The sequence below is a fragment of the Saccopteryx bilineata genome, chromosome 12 (assembly GCF_036850765.1).
Source record: "Saccopteryx bilineata isolate mSacBil1 chromosome 12, mSacBil1_pri_phased_curated, whole genome shotgun sequence".
Classification (NCBI taxonomy): domain Eukaryota; kingdom Metazoa; phylum Chordata; class Mammalia; order Chiroptera; family Emballonuridae; genus Saccopteryx; species Saccopteryx bilineata.
Genome location: NC_089501.1, coordinates 28,064,941 through 28,087,028, shown reverse-complemented (window position 1 = coordinate 28,087,028; position 22,088 = coordinate 28,064,941). Strand labels below are relative to the sequence as shown.

At 38.1% G+C, this 22,088-nt stretch overlaps 1 long non-coding RNA gene and 1 other non-coding gene across 2 annotated transcripts in view; one reads left to right on the top strand and one right to left on the bottom strand.

Moving 5' to 3' along the window:
* LOC136316454 (uncharacterized) overlaps nucleotides 1-22,088 on the bottom strand; it is a 110,723-nt gene that overhangs the window by 3,476 nt on the left and 85,159 nt on the right. Inside the window, exon 2 of the long non-coding RNA XR_010727712.1 lies at nucleotides 8,658-8,733. This is a non-coding gene — a long non-coding RNA (uncharacterized lncRNA). The remainder of the gene's footprint in view (nucleotides 1-8,657; nucleotides 8,734-22,088) is intronic.
* TRNAT-GGU (transfer RNA threonine (anticodon GGU)) lies at nucleotides 1,039-1,114 on the top strand. The gene has a single exon. It is a non-coding gene; the product is annotated as a tRNA-Thr (tRNA).

Below are 22,088 nucleotides of genomic sequence, written 5' to 3'. Positions count from 1 at the left end.
ATAAGACATAAAAAATGAAGTTTAAGGTTTGAAAGAGAGGAGTGGAAAAATACTGCCATTTCTAAAAGTATGATATGAATTGTTGATACTGCATACCTTTTTATTTTTTTGGATTTTCTATAAGAATCATTAAAATTATTTGCAAATTACCACCAAAATTATTTTACAAATCAAAAGCAGAACATCAGTAACCTGTGGAATAAGAGATAATGAACTAACCTGTGTGTAATTGAAGTTTTAGAAGAAGAGAGAGTATGAAGCAGAAAAATTACTTGAGAAAGTATTGCTTGGAAAATTTCAAAACACTATAAAAAATTCATCCACAAGTATAAGAATCTAAGCAAAAACTATGTGGCATTTGGGGGAGCACCCAAAGCACATTATATCAAACTGCTGAAAGACAGAGTGAAACAAAACATAAAAAAAGAGCAAAAAGAAAAGTAAACATTAAATACAAGGATCAACAATAAGAAGACTGTCTTCTTATCGACCCAGAGTGTAGAAGTCCCAGGTTGGATTCCAGGTCAGGACACACAGGAGTAGTGACCTCTACTTCTCTACCCCTCCCCCTTCTTCTCTCTCTCTCTCTCTTTCTCTCTCTCTCTTCCCTTCCTGCACCCATAGCTCAAATGATTCAAGCAGTCCCTCCCCCATGTAGAGGATGGCTACATGGCCTCCCCTCAGGCCTAAAAAAATATATAGCTCAGTTGCCGGCAATGGAGCAGGACCTCCAGATGGGCAGGGCATCGCCCCCTTGTGGATCCTGGTCAGGGGGTATGTGGGAGTCTGTCTCTCTGCTTCCTCTCACTAAAGCAAACAAACAAGCAAACAAACAAAACTATCTTTATTCAAGGAAATGCTGGGTTCAGATGTTTTCACTGAGGACTTTTATATCAAGAATTTAAAGAAGAAATTACACCAATTATACTTATTATCTGTATCTGTTTTCAATAGGAATGTGCATTTAAGGGAATATTCTGAGTTTCTATATTGAATAGAGATATCTAGATCTTAGCTCTGGCCAATAAAGAACTTGAGGCCCTGGCCGGTTGGCTCAGTGGTAGAGCGTCGGCCTGGTGTGCGGAAGTCCCGGGTTCGATTCCCGGCCAGGGCACACAGGAGAGGCGCCCATCTGCCTCTCCACCCCACCCCCTCTCCTTCCTCTCTGTCTTTCTCTTCCCCTCCTGCAGCCAAGGCTCCATTGGAGCAAAAGATGGCCCGGGTGCTGGGGATGGCTCCTTGGCCTCTGCCCCAGGCACTAGAGTGACTCTGGTCACGACAGAGCAACGCCCCGGATGGGCAGAGCATCGCCCCCTGGTGGGTGTGCCAGGTGGATCCCGGTCGGGTGCATGCGGGAGTCTGTCTGACTGCCTCCCCATTTCCAGCTTTGGAAAAGTGCAGGGAGAAAAAAAAAAAAGAACTTGAATAAAATTTCAATTGGGCTATAGAATTGTTGACTTTATTCATTAGTTGTTCAGTTAGCATTTAAATCAACCCTTCACTTCACCCAGTTTCTCCCCTGATGATGTACAAGAATAGAAATAAAAAACATAAAAACTTGGCACTTGGCACTGCTATTGGACAAACAAAATAAAGTTAGAGTCTTCTTAAAGATGATTAATATCAACATCTATATAAACAAAGTTGAGATGTTTTATAGAAGAAAGAAAAGGAACGTTGGTAAATTTGAACCTAGATCAAGGTGAGTCTTGCATTTCATAAACAGATGCTTCACGCCAAATGTTTGGTAAGCTAAAACTAATTATAATTATTTTCAATCTTTCTATCACATGATATTTATTGCAGGTAAAAAAAAAGTAAGAAAGAACAACCTTTTAGGTATTTTTTTTTCTAGCTCCAACAATTGCTATTCTGACTTCTAGCAGATAACTTTCCCAAACATGAAAAAGAATAGGAAAAAATAAGGAAAAGAATGAATAGTGTGTATCTGTGAACAGATATTCAGAAAACAATCTTTCAAGGAAGAAGGAAAGTTCTGGTAAGCTTAAGCAGTAGGCTTGGACTAAATCTTCAGGTGCTTGGACTACAGTGTATGTATTAATGTTGCAAGTCATGTTTCCCAGGAAGTTGACTCTGAGTTGGAACTTAGTATGCAGAAAGTTTTGGGGGAATTGCTCTCAGGATCAACACACCTGCACGGAATGAGAAGGAAGCAGAATTAGGACAAGGGAGAAGTTGGGTTGCAAAGCAAGCCCAAGGGGATCCCTGAAACTGGAATGGCCCTTTAGATATAATATATAAATGCTGAGCTGGGAAAAGGGGACCAGGCCTCCACTCCCCACATCAACCAGTCTTGGGATACACCTTGACTTCTGGAGGAGAAGTGATCTTGAGCAGAATGGCTCTCTTCAGGGGACAGCAAATCCCCAAGATGACTGATAGCTGAGAGCTCTTAGCCAACAACACAGTCGGCAACTGAGGAAGAAGTCCTTCCTGGAAGGGGAGTCCAGGCAGTGCAGCACAGCATCCACTGCAGCCCACTTTTGCATGACTTTGTCCTCTTGTTTCTTTTAAGCCTTGAAAGTCATTCATTCCTCCAGGGCTCTAACAGATCTCTTTCCTAGGGTAAACTTGTTAGAGAAAAGTTAATGGAGAAAACCATGACTTTCATTCAAGCAGATGAGCTTGAGGCAACAACTGTGATGTCATTGTCTCCTTCCTCCATGATCTATTCTAGATTCTTTTCTCCTACATTCAGTTCCTGTGCTGGACCTGGTGCTTTAGTTGGGAGGGTGACCTAAAGTTTTATCTCTGTCTAAATCCTTGGTCATCAAGCTCTTCTCAGACTGTGACTACTCTATTTGTCCATTCACCGTCAAAATTAGGCAAAGAAGTACTGTACTAAGGATTACCAAGTGCCAAACACATTTCTTTCTTTCCCCAGTGAGGCTTTCCTCTTGATGATCAGATTAATTGCCTTTAACAATATGGTGTTCCCCGCTTTGCCTGCTGGACCCTTGGCACGAAAGTGTAAAGTACACAAACATAAATTATAGCTTATATTTTCCTGGTGGATGTTTCCTCCATTAGGAACCAAGATCACTTAACACACAGAGGTCAGAATTTTAGAAAAAAGAAAGCAGTGAGCCTATGGGTCACTTTACTTTTATCCCTTGGTTCCTGGCACCATGTATCCTAACTAAGGGGCACAGTGTTATATAATGGCCACTGATTTGAGTATATACTTCTTCCTGCAAGATGAGTCCTTATTCTTGAATGGTATCATTTTCAAGCTGGGCCTTATCTGTGCCATCCATAAGCTATTCTATTGCTTTTCAATGCCAGCTGCTTTTGGATGCTGTGTTACATGGCAATACTAGTGGGTCTCATGATTATGAGCCCACTGCTGTATCTCCTTTGCTGTAAAGTGCATCTCTTAGTCTAGGGTTTCTGAACATTGTCATATTGACATTTGAGTAAGGTAATTCTTTGGTAGAGGAAACTGTCTAGTTCATTGCAGGGTGTTTAACAGCAGCCCTGGCTTCTAGCCACTAGGTGTCAGTAGCATCCTCCCAGTTGTGACAACCAAATTTGTCTACAGACATTGCCAAATGTCCCCTGGGGAGTGTAGTTGGGGGAGCAGGATTTGCCCCTGTTTAAGAAAGACTCCCTTAGTCTGATGCAGTGTTATATGGGATCCTGTGTAGATAGATTAAACTTTCTGTAATCCCACGGAAAATGGGGCTGTCTGAGGTTCTTCAGACAGGTAAAGCAAATTCATACCTAGAAGTATGGACTCAAAAACTGTTAATTCAAAATGAATTGCTGGTTCTTCCAGAATAGAAGGAATCCAGTGTACTCAACTTGCCACCAGGTGGCTGGTTGGTCCCATGCTATATCTGACTGGTGGTCATTCAGCAGTGGCATAAATTATACTAGCCTTATTAAATGAGAGCTCGTGTGGTTGGGCCCATGCATAACCGCCATCCCTGAAACCATGGTTACTCTGTTCATGTGCCCAGTGTTCAAGCCCTAGGTAGGGTCTCTGCTGACAGAGAGATAGCTGGCACATTGGCTGATATTTTCTCTATAATTACTTGGTTGTTTAATGCCTGTTCCAGGGTAGAAGCTGTCTGGACACAGAGAGCTTCACATTTTGTGCTCACTGCTATTAGTCCATCCACATACGGTGACCATAGATCTTCCTGTCCCTGATCTTCCCATCTTTCTCCTTCCTAGTGATTTGTCACCCTTTAATTTAAATAGGTGTAAACCTGGGCCATTCTCTTTCTACCAGAAGAGGATAACCAGTTGTGCCCCTGGTGCTCTGCCTATCAGGAAGATTTCTCCCACCACTAGAGCAGCTGTAGTGACATCCCAATCTGCTTTTAGCTTGCACACTCTGAGCTGACGGTTTATAAATCAGCTGTGCTCTTTCCCTCCTCGGACAGCTGCTCTAGGGCATCCCTTGTGCAGTGTAGGTCAGTGCTGAGAAGAGGTCCTGCTTGGTGGATAAAATGGGAGGCCGGGCCTCCAGACTGTGCTGTTCCCTCGGGCATTCTGGTGCTGATGGCGCCTAATCTGGGGAGTATCATTTTCATTTTAAGATTTGGTGGGTCTGATAAAGGCATAATTTGACCTTTTGACTCTTACTTCTTCATCCCTAAAGTGAGAGGTTGGATGCAATAAACTATAACTTCTCTTCCAATTCTAGAACTTTATGAGGGGAACCATAATTTTATATTTTGAATGATGATAGATGTTGGCAGCTATAATATCTTTGCTTTATGGCCATGGGCCCATTACATGGTCTTACCTATGAAAACCACAAATGCCTCTTTTTATGAGCATCCTGACCAATTAAATCATCATCACTGTGAGAAAAACCAATGTTTCCAAAGCCAATAAAAATCCCCTGCTCCCACAATGGCAACATTGTTACAAGTGTTCACCGCTCAGTCTCTTGTACCAACTCGCACAACCATCTATACACTGCATTTATAGTAAATGTTATATTTAGCATTAATTATAGAATACAAGATTTCCATTACAGAAACCTTAAAAATCAATTACCTGAGCTCACTAGCCACATATAGCCTAATTTGTCAGAGGGGAAACTCAGGTCCATTAGTCCTATTTGGGACCCTTGTAGTCTTGAATACTCTGGTGCACTTTAGTTAGGTCTGCAAGAAAGGAGAAGGTTGAAGAATGGATTCACTAAATTAGTAAGAATAACTAAGTCAGAGATATTTTGATATGGGGGACTGTGAGGCCTGAGGATTGCTGCTTAATTTATTTGCAATGGGGAAAACTAGTTTAAAGTTAATTAAATGCACTAATATTGTAATTAAGCAGATTGTACTAATCAGGGTTCTCTGGAGAAACAGAACCAATAGAGAGAGTGTGTGTGTGTATAAAAAGATTTATTTTAAGGAATTGGCTCTAGTGATAATGGAGGGTAGAAAGTCCAAAATCTGTAGTGTGGGCCGGCAGGCTGTAGACCCAGAGCCAATGTTGAAGTCCAAGGGCCATCTGCTGCAGAATGCCCTCTTGCTCAGGGGAACTCAGTCTTTTGTTATATTCAAGCCTTCATTCAGATGATTGGCTGAGGTCCATTCACATGATGGAGAGCAATATGCTTTATTCAAAGTCTACTGATTGATCTGAATCTCATTTTAAAACATCCTCATGGAAACATCTAAAGAAAAATGCTTGATTGCATAAAATGGGGCCTTAGGCCGAGCCAAGATGACACATAAAATTAGCCATCACATAGAATGTAAAATAACTTAGCTTCAGAAGTGTTTTCAACATCAAATTTTGTTCAGGTCCCAACATTATAGTTGGATACTGCAGCGTGTGTCATTTAGGCAATTTTTGGAAGGCTGGCTAGCATTTTGAAAGTCTCAAGAGACAACCAATGAATGAAGGACTGCCAAACAGTGACAGCTACTGCAGCTCCCGATTTTAAAAGATATCATTTCTATTCCTAAACATGTGGCTTGTGAATACTGTTTCTTTGTATCTGACCTTGTACGATTAACTTTTCTCACCACTGATTTAGTATACTCCCTCACTTTTTCTAAGGTAAGAATACCAAGGTCCTGAGAAATCTATACGATGGAGATTTTAATGTGAATCTTGGTAATGACGGGGTTTTTTGTCTAAAAGTTTATTCAAATAAAAAAGTTAAAAGATAAGTCATATTGTCCTTATTTAATTTATTTATTTAACTTAAATATAGTAGGAACTTTTAATACCATTGCTAATATAGGATGTGCATTATCCATATAAAGTGTTCACAGTTCAGGCCAGTGCCAAAACACGTACTGCTCATGTTCATTCTTTCTGATAACTTTTTGTCAGACATTGAAAAAATGATTAAAGTTTAGATTTTATTTTACTTGTCTTTGATAACTAATATATTTTTAAAAACCCACAAGTGACAAGTTATACTTACATTCTTAAATTTACTTAAAATTTTTGAAATCTTAATCTGAGCAGTATCTCCGTTTTACCCACACGTTAATTGTCCTCATAATTTTGTTACTAACAAATGTTGGCAATTAGAAAATTGTAAAAAGTTATCTTAGCAAGCTTATTTTCCACAAAAATAAGTAATTTCCCCCCCCAATTTTTACAGGCTAGTTTTATTTTAGGGAACATGATTTGCCCACTGTATATGAATTTTAATTTATATTTAAAAAAATAGAGAAGTAGTAGGTGTTTGTTTAAAGTATATTCAAATAATAGAGGACCGTTGAAGCAAAAAGAGGACACAGCAATCCCCTCACCCTAAAACCAGGAATTTATATTGATCTACCTCCTTCATACATCCTTTCATGCCATTTGCTAATATTTCTTAAGAGTTTTTACTTCCATATTCATGAAGGTTATTAGTCCATACTTTTTTCTTTTTGTACTATCTTTGTCTCATTTTAATATCATGGTAATATTTGATTTATTAGATTAATCAGAATATGTTTTATCCTATTCTGTTCTTTGGAAAACATTGTGATTAGTGTTCATTGTTCTTTATGTATCTGTATAATTAATTTTGAAATTGTCAATCTATTTAAAATACTTTTAGGGCTATTCCAATTATTCTAATTATCTATTTTATATTGGGTGAGAGTTTTGGTAGCCTTTGCTTTTGGAAGAGATGGTCCATTAATTCTGTTATCAAACTTAAGTGTGTAGATTATAGATTTGAGTCATTCCCTCCTTTTTAATATACACATTGGGTATTATAAATCTCCCCAGAATTGCATTAACTATGTGCTTCAGATTTGGATACATTGTATTTAATTTGCATTCAAATCAATGTATTTTTATTTGCCTTTCTATTTCCTCTTTAATTCATGGTTTCAAATATGTTGTTTCATTTCCAAGTGGTTGCAGATTTTTCTGTTATCTTTTTGCTCTTGGTACCTAGTTTGATTCCAACGTGGTCAAAGACCACACTCTGTGTAATTTCAATTATTTAAAATTTGTTGTAGCTTGTTTTATTGCCTAGGATATAAACTATTTTGGTATATATCCCATGGGTCCTTGAGAAAAATGTGTATTCTGTTGCTGCTGGTGGAGTATTCTATAAACATCAATTCAGGCCTGTGGGCTGAAGTTCAAGTCTTCTGGATCCTTGCTGATTTTCTCTCCAGTTGCTTTATCGATTACAGAGAGAGTAGTGTTGAAATCTTCGACTATATATGTGGCCTTATTTCTCCTTCCAGTTCTACCCATTTTTGTCTCACCTGTTTTGCCACTCTAGTTTTTGATGCACACACACTTAGGACTACTATGTCTTCTTGGTGGATTAAACTTTGTTTTTTTTAAAGACTTTATTTATTCATTATAGAGAGGGGAGAGAGAGAGAGAGAGAGAGAGAGAGAGAGAGAGAGAGAAGGGGGGAGGAGCAGGTAGCATCAACTCCCATATGTGCCTTGACCAGGCAAGCCCAGGGTTTTGAACTGGCAACCTCAGTGTTTCCAGTTTGATGCTTTATCCACTGCGCCACCACAGGTCAGGCAGTGGATTAAACTTTAAACGTTATGTAACGCCCCCTGGTAATTTTATTTGCTTGAGTTTCAGCCTCCTGTAACACCACTTGGACAGGTGAAATGTGTGCATCACCTCCTTACGGCCAGATGTGAGTTTCTGGTTTCCCTCTCCGCCTCTGTTGACTTGTGAAAAGAGATGGGCTTCTCATTACCGCTTGCTGTGGGAGAGAATTCAGGATTTCCAGCAGGCATCCCCTGATACCTCCCTGGTAGAGACAGGAATGCATCCTGCTACTGCTCCCATGTGTAGCGGCACCACAGGTGAGGCATCGCCTCATTCCTTCTGGGTGGTATGAAAAGTCCTGCCACTCCACTAGACGTCCTCTGACAACACTCCACTGTTAGAGGACACTCCTCATGGCCTGGTGAGGGTGGAAGTCTAGACTCTCCTGTCGGGGTTTGCTGGCATAGGTGGGAGTGGGCCACAGTTTTCCTGTGGTATTTGGCTAAAGTAGAACAGTTACTGTCTAAAAACTTTCTGCCTTGCTAAACAGTCCAATTCTGGTCCTTTAACTAAGAAAAGCAGGCTTTTGTTGGGGTTGTTTTGGTCTGTACCCATTTGTGTTTGTGGGTTGACAGTTTATTTAGCTCCAAATCGGGGATGTATGAGGCACAAAGAAAATACAAGGAACTCACCCCTGAATGAGTTCTTGAGTCCTGAGGTCCCTAATCAGTCTGCCTTCTTTTTCCATATTTCAGAGTCTTCTTATGTCTGTTTTGTATATAATAAGGAACACTTTTAGTTAGACACAGCAGGAGGAACAAGGAAAAGTATATCTACCCTATCTTTGCTGAAATGGAAGTCTCTTCTTACTGGCAATTTTGATTGTCAATGTCTACATCTTCCTATAAGCGCTTTCTTTTTAAAGCAAGGGTCGGGAACCTATGTGGCTCTTTTGATGGTTGTATCTGGCTCACAGACAAATCTTTAATAAAAAAATAATAACGTTAAAATATAAAACATTCTCATGTATTACAATCCATTCATTTCCTACCACTTATGTTCATGGTTGTGAGTGGCTGGAGCCAATCACAGCTGTCCTCTGGAATAACACCAAATTTTTATTGGATAATGCATAACGTACATGGGTCATTGTATGACTCTCATGGAATACATTTTAAAATATGTGGCGTTCATGGCTCTCTCAGCCAAAAAGGTTCCTGACCCCTGTTTTAAAGAGACAATTTAAAATCAGCTCTATTGACTATTTTTTGAATATAAAGTAATCCCTTTATATATATGCTTGAGCATAAATGACATAAATTGTTTTAGTTATAATCCAGTTTAGTCTGTTGTCTCTGGGAAGATTCTAGTGGGTCTGTGATGCAAAGCCCTAGACAAGACCCCACCCCCATGCATACATAGCATAATAATATGGTAAATTCAACCCAAAATGAGATGTACAGTATCATCTCACTGTTTTTGCAATGGTTTTTAGAAAAAATAAAAGAAAAACAAAATATTTTATTTATGAAATTTATAAGGGACTGAATGGTGGATGGGCCAAACCCAACTCTTAACACCAATCATAATGATAGTTCTTTTAAAAAACCTATGCCATTTCACAGAAGTTCTCTAGGTCAGTGGTTCTCAAAGTGTGTGCCAGGATGCACTGGTGCACCCTAGAAGATTTTCATGTGTGCCCTGTGGTATTCCAGAGAAATATGTGCCTATTGGGGGCCAAAAAACTAACAGGGTTTTTAGAGTTTAGATTTTTGGGGGACAGAGGTGTGGGGAATTGGCTGTAAGCTGATAGTCTCCCAATCCTCCCACCTCACTTGCCTGATTAAGTTGCAAAAGGCTGTTAAGCTGTGGTGCTGGATTGTTTACACTACCCCCCATGATCCCTGGAAAGACTGGAGGCAAGTTTCTTCCATCCTTTGTTTGGTGTAAAGTTAAGATGATATGTATGGTGGGGGTTTTCTGCACTCAACACATTTAAGAATAAAAAGAGAAAAATTATTTAATATATTGATGAGGAAATGAGAGTTTGCCTTTCAAATATATGTCCAAACATTGAAGAAATCGCTAGGACGCATCAGGCTCATGTTTCTCATAAACACAAGAATGAAAAAATTTTAACACATTTGCACCGGGACCTGTGGAATTTACTAAATCTTACTAAGAATCTATATGTATATAAAAGGATATCTTTTTTGTCTTTTTTTATTTTTTAACCCCTCTTTTTTATGAATTCTAAAAAGCATAACTCAAAAAATGTAACATAAAAATGCTTTTTAATGTCATAATAAAATTAATTTTGTCACATTTATTTCATTTAATTACCATAAAAGCATGCTTGGACTTTATATTTTTTCTTTAATATTTGACTTAATTACTATAACATTTCTCAGAAATTTGTATATAGTGCACCTACAATTATTTGTAGGGTTTTAAATGCACCCTGACTTCAAAAAGTTTGAGAACTACGGCTCTAGTTTATCACCTGGAGAACACAAATGTTTTGGGGTATTTTGGGGATATTTAAAAATACATATATTTAATGTCATTATATAAATTTGGACCAATTTTAGTAGCAAGAATATGTCTTCATTAATATAAAAAAGCTATCCTGAGCACAACAAGAAACAACTTCCACATTTTTTTCTGTTAAAAGTATTTCCTAATTCTATAATTATAATTGTTTTATTCTAGCAGAGTATAGAGTTTTAAGAAATGTATCTGGAGCCTGACCAGGCAATGATGCAGTGGATAGAGCATCAGACTGGGACATGGAGGACCCAGGTTTGAAATCTTGACTGAGGTCGCTGGCTTGAGTAAGGGGTCACTTGCTCTGCTGCAGCCCCCCTGATCAAGGCACATATGAGAAAGCAATCAATGAACAACTAAGGAACTGCAACAAAGAATTGATGTTTCTCATCTCTCTTCTTTCCTGTCTGTCTGTCTCTTTCTCTGACTTTCTCTCTGTCTCTGTAAAAAAAAAGTATCTGGAATAATATGTAAAATTAAAAAAAAATTCTATTTGCTTTTAAATTTTAAAAAAATAATTACTATTTTATAAGAATTGTTTGATTCTTCAAAATATCTAAATAGCTTTAAGCAAGCTATAAAACTGAAAAAATCTCTGATAAATGAAGTGTTGTTTGATATGACTTTGAGTCTCAATTGTTAACTTGATCTTGGCCTGTAAGGTCAATACTGTGTTTTGAAATGAGAATGTGGCTCTGACAGAAGGGAGTGAGGGAGGGAGTAAGAAAGTAGGGCAAAAAAGGAGAATGGAATAAAAGCAGAGGAAAGAAAAGAAGACAAGGAAAGAAAGGCTCAAATATTTCCAGTAATCAGCACTTTGAGAAAAACACCACTCTTTTTCATACATATATCTCAGTGATTCAGACTTAAGAAATAGCAAAAGAGACCAGGTGGTATTTTTTGGATTCTTAGTCTTATTCCCATTTATCTGGATCAGCAGCCCAGCTTTACTTTGAAGATGTATGCTTCCTAGTGGATCAAGTGGTGAGCCCATTCCCCAAGTTGGTCAGCCAGTTACTTATATATAATACAGATGCTAAAAACTTTAGTAAGATACTATAAAGCCACAATATTTTTCCACCTAAAATTTTATCCATTGTCCTCATGAAACTGAAATATATATAACCTTTATAATCAACTTGATTAAACCTTGATGAGCCTACTGAGCGATACCCTTGGCCTTTCATACTCTCCATTGGCATTCACGTGAAGATATCTGGGTTTCCATATGGCACCTATGATTACAATTCCATATAGATTCCAATATCCTTAAGGATGTTTATTGCTTAAAAATTGCTTTATCCTTGAAAAAATTCCACCAGAGTGGTCAAGACAAATGTCCTCTTAAAACAGTTAAGGCAATCGGTCTGCCAGGCTGGAATTCCACAGACAAACCACTCTCAGAACTCTCCAGTGGATAATTTAAATAGGTAGGCTATTCATGAGACTTGTGTATAATTTGCACTATATTGCAGGGGAAAGTTTGTGGTCTCCTGTAGACTATTTTATAACATTTTTGAAAATACTTCTAAGAAATCATATCTGCAGAAGGTATTAGTTGAAGGTACTAGAAGGCATCAGCCTTTGATTAGAGGGATAAGTATTTCTGTTGAAAGAGAGTAAGGAATAGAAAAATATGCAACAGCTAATGGATTAAAGGCACATCCTACAGTTCATTTGAAAATCAGAACGAGGGTGTACATTAGATTTTAAAATCCCGAAAATTTTTATGGTTTTGTTTTAGACTTAAGTTGAGTGAACCTGGTGGTATGAAAATCGGGTTGAGGGAAAATATATTCATTTATCTGGTAAATAATTTCACATGAGGTATGTGCTATTATGAATGAATGCCCACCACAGCCTGAGAATTTAAAGCCTGAGGATTTAAACATATTTTGTCTTTGTGAGGGAGACCTTAACAAATGGAAACCCAGGAAAGTAATGGTTCCTAATTTACCTTTCCTGTCATTGTTCTGCCCGTGCCACAAATTGGTGCTCATTCTCCACGTCAAGCAAAGTAATCATCTAACTGTCATATCTGGCCATTTTTGAATCATTAAGGCAAACATTTCATTTGAAATGTCACTTCAAAATAAAATATGTGACTTGTGACATGTATAAATACAAATGCACTTCTAAATAGCTATCCAGTTCCCTACACAAGGGATAGAGAAAGTAAAACATTTTCTATGAATCGCCAGAATAAGATATGAAATGAGATATATTCGCCAGATAACAGTATTTTTTGGACCTTAAAGGTTCTAGTATGAAGAACTCAGGTCCTTGGGAAGTTGTTGTGCCTAATACACTGTTTCCTCAAAACTAAATATGTAAAGCAATAATAAATAAATAAAATTACACAAATACCGATAATCATTAAGTTCAGAAAAGTGGCAGTCTTTTTTTTAATCCCATAGTCTCAAAACAAAAATATAATGATTCTCAACAGTTTGATAGTATGTTTTACCTGATTTATTTTTTTATTCCAGCTTTAAAAGAAATCATAGTTGTGCTAATGTAGCAACACATAATTTTAGATATTACTTCTCCATTTAATTTTATAATAAACACATATCATAATTTCAAGCTTCTGTAAATATGCCTGGTTGGTGTTTCATTGATTTGTATAATCCATAGTTGAGAAATTTGTTTCTATTTTTGGTCTAATTTTAGTGTGAAGTCCTTCAGACTTAAATATTTTGCACCGATGCCTGAAAATAAAATCATTTTCACTTGCCTCTCTTGTGACTTCAAGAGTGCAGTGTTCATTCTAGTTTTAAGCTCAGTCTTTTGCAAGAAAAATCTTGAAAAGAAAATCTCAATGGCAAAATATGAACAAGCAAAAGGAATGCCAATAATGGGGAAAAGCTATTCCTATGATGTTTCAATCATCAGAGCCAAGGAATAAGTCTTGGATATTTTGAGATTGGTTTGTCCAAATATCGAATTTGAAGAAGTCTTCAGGTTCACATTTTTCCTGGATTAGCCTGTCTTTGACTCTTTATCCTTATATAGAAATGGCTGGACTGGTCACATTTTAAAAAGAAATGGAGAAAAGATTTTCTAGGCCAAATCAAATTTTATGTTTCTGTTTCTCACAAATTATTTTCAGATACAAGAAAAAACAAATCTCTCAGAAGAACTGCACACTGCAATGAAGTTGGAATGCAAGTCTTCGTCAGAAGGGAGGGAACAAATTTTGGATTATTCAACCATAAAATATGTGAAGCGCTAACAAGTGTAAATAACAGGTAGACACAACACACATGCGCATGTACGTGCGTGGAAATGGGCGGGCGCGCGCGCGCGCGCGCGCGCGCACACACACACACACACACACACACCCTAACCGGTCTGCCTTTGCCCTAGGGATTTTCATTAATGTTTATTAACATCCAAGTAAAGGTTTATAAAAATTTCATGTTTCTTTTCATATTTAAATGTTTGGCTTTACAAATACTGTGAATATTCTAAATTTATAAAAACCCTTAAAATATAAAAAATAAAACTCATTGAAGTAAGTTTTTAATGACTAAACTATATGTAACCAATTAGAGTTGGAAATAAATTACTATGCTTCAACTCTTTTAGGATGCAGTCCCAAAATCTTTCCTTAAAATATAGGAGTTTCTAGCATGAATTGTCCTTTCCTTCTATCATATAAGCTCATTTATGTAGAAGATATAAAATATCCCAAATAAAGAGATAAAGATACCTATTGTCTTTCTCTTGGATGCAATTAACTCAAAACTAGGCAATTAAAGCATAGCGGTCTAATATGAAATTATAGTCTTTCTGCCGGTTACCACAAAATTTTAAAGATAGCTAATTGTGCAAAAATTATAAATTTTAGTAATATTTTGACTTTTTAATTTTCTTACATAATTAACATTTTCACTGGTCCATGCAATCTATTTTAGATATATTTATAGTAAATTGAGGAACTTAATATGACTTCCAAATCCCTTGGGAAACTAGTAATGTCTTATATTTCTTGAATGATTTTTTTCAAAAGCCTTATGCTATAAGATTATATGATCAGCTCCATTTATTTCTTCTTTATTACTCCATTGCCTTACATGTGTCAAGTCTGGGTTATGTTTTAAGGATTTCTATATATATAACCTAGCACACATCTATGAAGAACTTTTATTTGTCTTGAGTTATGTAGATAATTTAAAAGATGACCAAACACTTTATAATTTCAAAACTATGATAAAATGTTGTTAGAAAAACTCTCCCATACAATAATACTTACAAATACTAAATAATTTTTTGTAAAACAATATATTTTTCTATTATTTGTTTAAACTGATAAGAAAGTCAAGAAAAATCTTGATGGACAGATGGCAAAAAGGTATGAATACTGAGAAGTAGGCAAGTTTCAAAGTCACTGTTTTCCCTAAGGGCAGGTGCCATCCCCACGGACCACAGCTAATGGGAAGAGCAGAGAAAAAGGCCTGGAATCTATTTAAGGAGATATATAAAAGCAAAGAGATAGTATTAAAACAAAAGCCTGCAAAAGATGATATCTCAGTGGATGGACTAGGAAAGAACGTTTTCATAAGGGATTTAAACCAGACAAGCAATTATGAGTAGAGTTGCCAAAACATCGAACTCAAAGTATTGCAGATTTTAGAAAGACGCATATAGACTATGAAATAAGTATCGGCCACATATTCCAAGAAAAGCATGAGGATATCAAGATTATAAAGATGGACAAGAGATTTTTCAAAAATCACTAGGTAGATTTGGAAAAAAAACAAAACAATGATGAATCTGGAAATAAAGGTATTACTCAGAATATTGTAGAGGGACAAAGAAATTAAACATATGAAATACCACTAAGCAAAACAGAAAATAGAGAAGGTAATTGAAGTTTCAGAAGTAGAGAGACAGAGAAGGAGACAAAATAAGAGAGAAAATAAGAGCAAAGAAATATTCAAAAAGTAGTAGTTTAGGATTTTCTACTATTATTGATAGATACCAATCTGAACTTTAGTAAGTACAACAGATATCAAGCAGAGTAAAAACAAATAACCAAGAGACATTGCAATGAAACAGCCTAACATCAATGACAAAGAGATCTCAAAAGAGAAACAAGATAAAAGAATTTTAAACAAATACAAATTAAATTGAGGCAGACTTCTCAATAACACTGGAAGCCAGAATAATATTTTCAAAGCTCTGAAAGAAAACAAATGTCAACATAGAATTTCATTCTTAGTAAAACTACCTTTTGAGAAGGAGTATCATCTTTTGTTATTATAATTTTTTAAAAGTATAGATAGGCTTTCATCATATGAACTTTTTTTGTGTGACAGAAACAGAGAGAGACAGAGAGGGACAGATAGGGATGGACAGATCAGAAGGGAGAGAGATGAAAAGCATCAGTTCTTTGTTGTGTCACCTTAGTTTCTCATTGATTGCTTTCTCATATGTGCCTTGACCCAGGGGTGCTACAGAAGACCGAGTGACCCTTTGCTAAGCCAGCAACCTTGGGCTCAAGCCAGATGAGCCCGTGCTCAAGCTGGCAACCTCGGGGTTGCGACCTTCGGTCCTCCATGTCCAGTCCGATGCACTATCCACTGTGCCACTGCCTGATCTGGCCATATGAACATTTTTTTAATCATTAAATCACTTACTACTTAACTACTGTAATTGTACAGAAAATATTTACCTCCCTTCCCTTCTACTGTGATGACTTTTTAACTCTAATAATGTTCACCTTGATCATGGAATTTATTTTGGCTACAGGAAGTTAATGAATTTTATGCCGAGATGTTGATTGTACTTGCCCAAATTAGTGTGGATCTAATGCTTTGATGACCCACCATAGGTAGCTTCTGTCCTTTCAGTTTGGGCCCCCAAATAAGCACATTTGGAACAAATATGGACCCCAACTGGACCTTAGAGCCAAATCTCACCAAGTCCCAGTCAAGTGTACTGTAAATCAGTAAACACACGAGCATTAGAATAAATGTTTTCTGTTGCAAATCACTGTGTTTGGAGATGATTTTTTACATGTATATTCTTATGATGATAGCTTATAAATACAATTAGAACTGGACATTGAGGTTGTTTCTCAGTTTTGCCATTATAAACAATGTTTTACTGAACATGTCACTACAGCTTTTAAAAAAGTATTGCCTGACCAGTAGTGGCACAGTGGATAAAGTATTGACCTGGAATGTTGAGGTTTCAGGTTCAAAACCCCACTGTCGCCAGCTTGAACACAAGCTCACTAGCTTGAGCACGGGGTCATTGGGTTGAGCATGAGATCATTGATATGATCCCATGGTCACTGGCTTGAGCCCAAAAGTTGCTGGCTTGCAGCCCAAGGTTGCTGGCTTGAGCAAGGGGTCACTGGTTCAGTGGGAGCTCCCGAGCAAGGCACAAATGAGAAGCAATCAATGGACAACTAAAGTACAATGACTACAGCCTGACCTGTGGTGGCGCAGTGGATAAAGCGTCGACCTGGAAATGCTGAGGTCGCCGGTTCGAAACCCTGGGCTTGCCTGGTCAAGGCACATATGGGAGTTGATGCTTCCAGCTCCTCCCCCCTATCTCTCTCTCCTCTCTGTCTCTCTCTGTCTCTCTCTCTCTCCTCTCTAAAATGAATAAATAAATAAAGAATTAAAAAAATGAATAAATAAAAAAATAAAAAAGATAAAAAAAAAAAAAAAACTTTTAAAGTACAATGACTACAAATTGATGCTTCTCAGCTCCTTCCCTTCCTTCCTCTGTCTCTGTCTTTCTGTCACTGTCTCTCTCTTTCTCATTAAAAAAAAAAAGTATCATCATTCCCTTTTCACAGAAGAAGAATCTGAGATTTGGTTTACGTATGTCTCCCAATGGCACACAACTATAAGTGGCAAAATCATAGTTTGAACTGGGTCTGTCTGATGCCAAAATCCATGTTCTTCATAAGATGCTACATTGCTTATCACTGAAATTTGTTAACTTTTTTGGGTAAGTATATGTTAAAATAAATCTGGTATTTTATAATAGCATAAAATAGCTTTGACTGGCATTATAAGTATCAACTGCTTTTGTCGGATTTTTATTTAAAATTAAATACTGCACTGAATTTTTGTTAGATGAAACACTAAAGTCTCTATATCATTTAAAGAAACTTTAGCTAGATATGATGTTTATTTTTCTTAGAGCAGACATTAAATCAGACTATAATTTGTAAATTATAGAAATTGTAAGTTCACTATGAGAATGAGCACCTTGCTAAAAGTTTCATTTCTAAGTTTTCTTCTTTAAATAGTCACAGTTTTCATAACAGCACTGTAAGTTTATTTCTACTTTCTCAAACATACATAGTGAGTTAATACTTGAGTGTTCAGTACTTGAATACTTTTCACTAGGAGTCAGCAATGTTCACATTATTCATGTGGGACAAGGTCCTAAGGGAGCAATACTCATCTGTGAACAGGCAGACATACAAATTAGAAGCTGCCAAAAGAACCTCATGTTCAGCTTATGTTTGATAAATTAAATGTGTTTGATATTAAACGGTTCTGCTGTATAAAATTTCCCAGGGCTGAGAGACCAGAGGAAGAGGTTGACAACTCTATCATTACCTTAAAGGTTTATTAAGGGGATTTACATACAATGTGCATCCCAGGCGGCAGCAAGATGGCATGGGTGTCCTCTATCAATGGGACAGAAGCTGAGGGATTCTGCTGACAGGGAAGGACAGACAGGGCCACTGATGTATGACCCAGCTCAGATAAGGGGAAAGTGCCTATCACGTTTGCCCAGCTATTAGGTTTGCCAGGGGTGGGGCAACTTCCTGGCATAGGGGAGGATGGGATAGACAGCCTTGAGCGTCTCAAGGGGAAGCTATCTCTGTTCTGCCTCAGGTCTAGCTGGCAGGTCTGGCAGTGCTCAGGCAGTAATCACACCAGGGAATATTGTCGCCTCTCTAGGAACATTTAGAACTAAGAGCATGTCATAAATCAAGAGAATATCATTTATTTCTTTACATCCAGTACAACTTGACATCATGTAACTCTAAAGTAAAATAAATGTAGTTAGAATAATTCCAGTGGGCCAAAAAGCCCTCCCTATCCTTATGAGCGCTCTATATAGAAGATCCCGATCTTTTTAATTTTGAGGCCTAAGACTGTTATTGCCAAAGGGAGGCATTATGGTACTGGAGATCAATCTGCAAATACAGCCAGTTCTGCACATAGGACTTATATTACTCGACTCTACATCCATGCAGATACTATTTTTGCTAGTGGTGTCCAGTCTCAAAAACAGAGGCCAACTTAACCAAGTGAAAAATACAGATTAGCTTTGTCTTTCACAGGGAAAGTTGCCTGCAATAAAATCTAACATCATTTGCAACATTTAACTTCTATTTAAATGCATGCCCCTTATCGTCGAGCATTTACACGAACGATGATGACACAAAGTGGAATGGAATGCGAAAATGTGAAACAAGAGAGGTGGAAACGAAGTCCGGAGAACTGGCAGAAGATGGGGTCGTTGCCAAGTTATGTCTTTCAGAGAAACTTAACTGTATCTTTCTCAGTGATCTTAAAGAACTACAGAGAGGTAGTGATCCTGGGTTGGGGCAGTAGTGGAAATTCAAAATAAAGGCATGATGGAAGGAAAAACCCCAATTTAAATAACATCCAGAATCCTGAGAGAGCGATGAGATTTAATACAGAGAAGATAAGTTGGGTGTCCATGATGGATAATTTTGTATATTTCTATAGATGAGTATGATTATATGTGCATATATATATATGTAAATCTAAATGTATATGTAACTATATATCTATCTATATCTATATTTATATCTATATCTATCTGTATCTGTATCTTATACTGAGCTGAAAGTATATTTTTTCATATAATTCTTAAAATGCAATCATGAAGGCTATTGTATGCAGGCATAAAATTTTTCTGAATTTATTTTTTTTCCAGATCAAGTCACACTTATACCTCATACAGGCCAATGTTACAAAAGGCCTTAACTGGAACCAATGAAATGAGGCATTAGTATCTTTGCCTTCAGGCTCCTCACACATTCTCCATTAGAGAGTTCAGTTCAAGAGCATCTCCTGCCACATTAACCCAACTTGCTCTATTGTAGGAGGGGCATGTGGGGCCGGTATGAAATTAGCAGACATCTCTATCTCCACCCCGAGAAAGCTCAGGCTGGAGGCTGTCGGCCTGGGTCATGACCAACTATTTCTCAGGCCCCGGGAACTGCTTAAAAACCATAGTTTACTTACTGAGCATCCAAGACCATGAATGTCTGTGGCACTTCCTTCATCCCAGGGATTCTCAGATCTTTTGGTCCACAAATTGTTTGTCCATAAAATGATGTCATAGTGAAAGCATTGATGAAGCACTGTCAGCTGATGCTCACAAAGGCAGAATCAAATCACAGCACTGTCAAACTCCTCCCTACGTTCCCAGAATCATTTTTGGATAGTGTCTATTAGCCAGATGTGAATTTAATCTTCTGTAGTCAGCTAACTCTCTACTCCCACATTGCTGACCATAATTATTTCCTGCTGTAGGGATACTACTCACTGCATGTGAAACTTTCTTTGATTTGCCTGTATTGGCTGCCATTGTCAGGTTATGAAATAGTATTTTTTCAAAGTCTGAAATCTGTAAGATCAATATTAATGTAAGGCATTAATTAGAATCCCCCAAATCCTTGCTCTACTACAGTTGTCTAGAGAGAGACTGCTTTTTCAGTATTTATAATTATAAAATGGTATTTAAGCTCTCAGTTCTAAGCCAAAAGACAATTAATTGTCCCATGGACAATCTAATTTAGCTAAAACCACATGACTAACCACATCCTACTTCATTTAGCACAGTGGAAAGCAACAAAGTGTCCACTCCAAACAACAATGAGCACAGGGTGCCCACCCAAGTTTTCTCATCCTTTCTGAAGAACTCCCCATTTCTCCTTACTCAACAAATTGGATGAGATGTATAACAGAGGTTTCTTCTTCAGCAGTCTGGGTGACTCGAGAAAAATAAGTTCTTATCTTGTCAAGAAATTTACATGAACTATGGTAAAATGTCTTTGATACCTTAGAGCCCTACCTAAACGTTTGTTGAAGTTTAACTTCAATGAAGAAATTTGGTGCATCTTCTATTATTCCTCTAGGTCGAAGTGAAACATAATGCTGTCTACATTTTTGATGGCCAGTGACTTAACCACCCATTTCAGGCTGAAATTCAATTCTTCTGTGCTATTCCTTACTCCAAAAACAGTGGCTCAGAAGCTTCTCAGTGACAACATGGATGTGCTCAAAATACTCTCGTGGGCACATGTAAATTTTTAGGTCATCTATCAACTTTCTTTGACAAGTGCTTCAGTGATTTTAGAACCTTCAGAATTGTCAATGACCCAGCAGCAGCAGTCTCTTTCCTTCAGCTGTCAGAGGCTGCTGGTGACAGGCAATTTCTTTTTCCTCCTGTAAGTCCTTCAACAGGCAAGCCAGGGAGAGAGATCCCTACAAAGAGAAATTTTAAAACATTCCAACTTATATTATAAAAATGAACTCAGCCCTGGCCGGTTGGCTCAGTGGAAGAGCATCGGCCTGGCGTGCGGAAGTCCCGGGTTCGATTCCCGGCCAGGGCACACAGGAGAAGCGCCCATCTGCTTCACCCCTCCCCCTCTCCTTCCTCTCCTTCTCTCTCTTCCCCTCCCGCACCCAAGGCTCCATTGGAGCAAAGATGGCCTGGGCGCTGGGGATGGCTCTGTGGCCTCTGCCTCAGGCGCTGGAGTGGCTCTAGTCGAGACATAGCAACGCTCCGGATGGGTAGAGCATCGCCCCCTGGTGGGCAGAGCGTCGCCCCCTGGTGGGCATGCCGGGTGGATCCCAGTCGGGCGCATGCGGGAGTCTGTCTGACTGTCTCTCCCCGTTTCCAGCTTCAGAAAAATGGAAAAAAAAAATGAACTTATTCACAAACTCAGAACTCTAAGACTTTTTCTGAACCAAACTATGTTATGGAAGTTGATCCAAACGAGTCAGTGCCGGCATCGGAAGTTGAAGAGTGCGTCTCTAAGAGAGGATACCAACATGCTCTCAGGCTGCGTGTGAACTCCAGGGATTGTAGGGCTTGCCACTGGAATTCTGCTAAGGGGTTGCTGCAAGGTCCGGGCACTGTTGTGAAAGTTTTGGTCTCATGACTACACTCCACTCAATCTACAGGAAAATCTCCATGTGGGATGGAAAACAAGTCGGGAGATATGAGAGATATAATAAAATTCCACTCAGGTCTGAGGTAAGAAATTGTTGATGGTCTCTGTAAGACATAAGGGCTTTAGGGCTTCTGAGATTCTTTTGGCCTGAACTTTGATATCTGTTTGTGAGTGGTCATTGCTTGAGCATGAAGAAGGTGAAGGTGAGAGGAAGAGAAAAAGGAGTGTGGGTAAGGAGAGAGACAGAGGAACAAACTGAAACAGAGACAGAGGAGAAGGAAAAGAACCTGGAGCTAGGTTGGGAAAGAAAGAGTTCCTATTGATTGTAAATATTTCTCAAGCACTTTAATTACAGTCTTGTGTTGAATATTCATGGTGT